Source organism: Vicia villosa, unplaced genomic scaffold (genome assembly GCF_029867415.1).
Source record: "Vicia villosa cultivar HV-30 ecotype Madison, WI unplaced genomic scaffold, Vvil1.0 ctg.000428F_1_1, whole genome shotgun sequence".
Taxonomy (NCBI): domain Eukaryota; kingdom Viridiplantae; phylum Streptophyta; class Magnoliopsida; order Fabales; family Fabaceae; genus Vicia; species Vicia villosa.
In genome coordinates this window covers 415,829-419,199 of record NW_026705204.1, presented here as the reverse complement: position 1 = coordinate 419,199, position 3,371 = coordinate 415,829, and positions in this window count along the sequence as shown.

The window sequence follows — 3,371 nt, the reverse complement described above, 5'->3', positions numbered from 1 at the left end:
GTACCCCATGGGGTGATGAAAGACGTCTTCTCCATGTCTTCGGGAGCCATCTTGATCTGATTATAACCGGAGAACCCGTCCATGAAGGAAAAGACGTTGAACTTAGCGGTGTTATCGACCAGCATGTCAATATGTGGTAATGGAATGTCATCTTTTGGACTGGCCTTGTTCAAGTCACGGTAGTCAACACACATTCTGACTCTGCCATCTTTCTTCGGAACTGGCACTATGTTGGCCAACCATTAAGGATACTCAGAGGTGACGAGAAAACCTGCATTGAGTTGTTTTTGAACTTCCATTTTGATCTTGTTAGCCATATCAGGGTGAGTCCTTCGCAATTTCTACTTAACTGGCGGACATCCTGACTTCAATGGCAAGTAATGCTGAACAATATTGGTATCCAACCCAGGCATGTCTTGGTAGGACCAGGCAAACACGTCAACATATTCTTTGAGAAGATCTGTCAGCTTACTCTTGATATCAGCATCAAGCAGCGATCCAATGGTCACTTCTTTTTTGTCTTCTTCAGAACCCAAGTTGATTCTTTCTAAAGGCTCCTTGTGAGGCAGAATGGCTCTTTCCTCGTGCTTAAGTAATCGAGAAATCTCGTCCGGGATCTCTTCTTCTTCCTCTTCTTCGGCTTCAAACACAGGAAACTCAAAGTTGGGAGAGGGCATAGGGTTATTGCATTCAATGGGTTTATCAATAGTAAATTTGCACATATGATTTATATTTATTTTAGAAAATTTATGAATGCAAGAGTGTATGCAGATTTTTGAAAAAGTTTTTTTTTGGTTTTTTTAGGATTACCATTTCCAGAAAAAAGCAAAAAATAAAACACATAGTGTAGGGAATTCAAAATGACACTTTATTTATGATTCATTTTTGAAACAAAGCCCTAAACACAAACTCATTTGTCTTGGACAGGACAAAGAGGGAAACTTTTAAAACAAAGCCCTATACACAAACTTATTCGGGCAAAACAAAACATTTAAAAGCAAAGCCCTATAGAACATCTCTCTGCTTTGGGCCAGGCAGGAGGTCAAAATAACAGCGAGGTGATTACTTTGAGCGGCGAACAACATTTGGAACGTCGACATCTTTCCAATAGCAACGAACTCCTCTGTGTATTATGTATTCAGGAAAGTTCTCCTCAAAATCTTCTTCAGTGATGACATTGACCGCTGGTCGAGCAGGATTTGAAGGTCCTGGTTTGTCACCCTTGTTCTTTGTAGAGTTGAAATGGTCTTCTTCTACTTCTTGAAGAGCATAAGATGAGTCACAATCTTCAGAATTTTCAGGATGTAATTCCCAATCCTCAGGATGAAGAGACTCATTGTCAGAGACACTTTCCGAGTCAACTGCGGGGCCATCTTCCCCTTCATCTTCAAAAATGGCATTTATGTGATAATAACCATCTTCAGGATTATAAATCTTGGTAGATGCGTTGAAGCCGAAATCTTCAGTAATTTCAGGCTGCTGAGAAAATTGAGAGTGCTGATAAACCTCTTCTGGTTGACTATTATATTCAAAGGAATCTCCCCATCTAGTTGGTTGGATATCTTCAATCGCAATCATTGAACTTTCAGGTGCAGTATATTTCACCATATAATCATATTTGCCACTTGGTTGTCCCAAGGTGTCCCAGACTTCTGCAGGAATAGGCGGAGTTTCTTTGGCACTTGTTTTGACTTTGCCTCGGGGTTTCTCTGAAGGAGGATAGAACGGTGCATACGGTTCTTCCTGAGATATGTATCCTGAGTCATTGAGATAACATTTACATTCTTCTTCAGGATCGGGCAGACCTTCTTCAATACATTCTTCGATAAGGACATTAACCTCTTGAGGAATTGGGTTAAGGAACCCTCCACTATGGAACGTTTCTTTGATCGGACGAAGGGTTTCATCCTTCTTGGTGCAGTTCGAAAACATTGGCGAACATCCGAGTCCTGCTCTGGTTTCATTCTTGGTAGGGATCACAACTTGCCCCCAGCCAGTGGTAGTTCCATCTTTCACTACTTTCACTGCCTCTTTGTATGAAGAGATTGATGCTTTCCTTTTGGAAGATTCGTCTTCTAAAGAGAGACCTTGGAACTGCGTTCCTTCCACATTATCAGCACTTATGAAAGAGAAATTGGATAAATGGCTCACCATCAAGGCTTGCTCCCCACTTATTGTTACCAATTTTCCATTTGTTACAAATTTTAACTTTTGATGGAGCGTAGAAGTTACTGCCCCTGCTTCATGGATCCATGGTCGTCCCAACAGACAGCTATAAGCAGCTTGAATGTCCATGACCTGGAAGGTGATTTCAAATGTATGTGGACCAATTGTCATGGGAAGGTTGACTTCGCCAATAACAGATTTTCGCGATCCATCAAATGCTTTAACTACTACACCACTGAACTTCATAGTCATTCCTTGGTAAGATAAACGAGCAAGAGTCGTCTTTTGCATCACATTCAAGGAAGATCCAGTGTCTACCAGCATGTTGGACAAAGAGTCTGACTGACAATTCATAGAGATGTGTAGAGCAAGATTGTGATTTCTGCCCTCCTCGGGGAGTTCTTCATCACAGAAGCTTAAATTGTTGCAAGCTGTTATGTTGGCTATTATCCCATCAAAATGGTCAACAGTCACATCATGATCCACAAAAGCTTGATCTAATACTCTCATCAGGGCTTCCCTATGGGCTTCTGAGTTCAACAGCAATGAAAGTATTGAGATCTTTGAAGGAGTCTGCATAAGCTGATCCACAATCTTGTATTCACTTCTTTTGATAAGCTTCAAAATTTCATCAAAGTCAGGATTGACATTGGTTCCACTGGATTGACCAACATCAGTGTTTGTATTACTGACAGGAGTTCCCTCGGGATTCCTTACCGGTGTATCAACAGGATTTTGCCTGGTTGTAGGAGCAACAGGCTGCTTTGAAGGCAATGGAGTGTACACACGTCCACTTCTTGTTACTCGACTCACATCGGCGATATTCACGACAGATGAAAGAGTAGGTAAAGGAACTTCTTGTCCATTCTTTATCATTGTTGCATTGTAGTTGTAGGGAACTGCCTTGTCAGAGTCATAAGGAACAGGTCCAGGTAGACAAATGATCAAAGGAGCAACAGAAACCTTTGGCTTGCTGTAAGTAACTTCTATGCGCTCAGGCATGTTGAAATAAGGAACGATGACGTTAACTTTAGGCATTTCCGAGTTGATATCTGAGACTAAAAGCTCATGCGGATAACATCCTATCATGTTAACTTCATCTTCATTCCTATTTCTGTAGATCTGAATAGTACCATCATGCAGTAAAACTTGAAGATCTCTTCTCACAATCGAACATCCATGAGGATCTACACAACATATGCTAC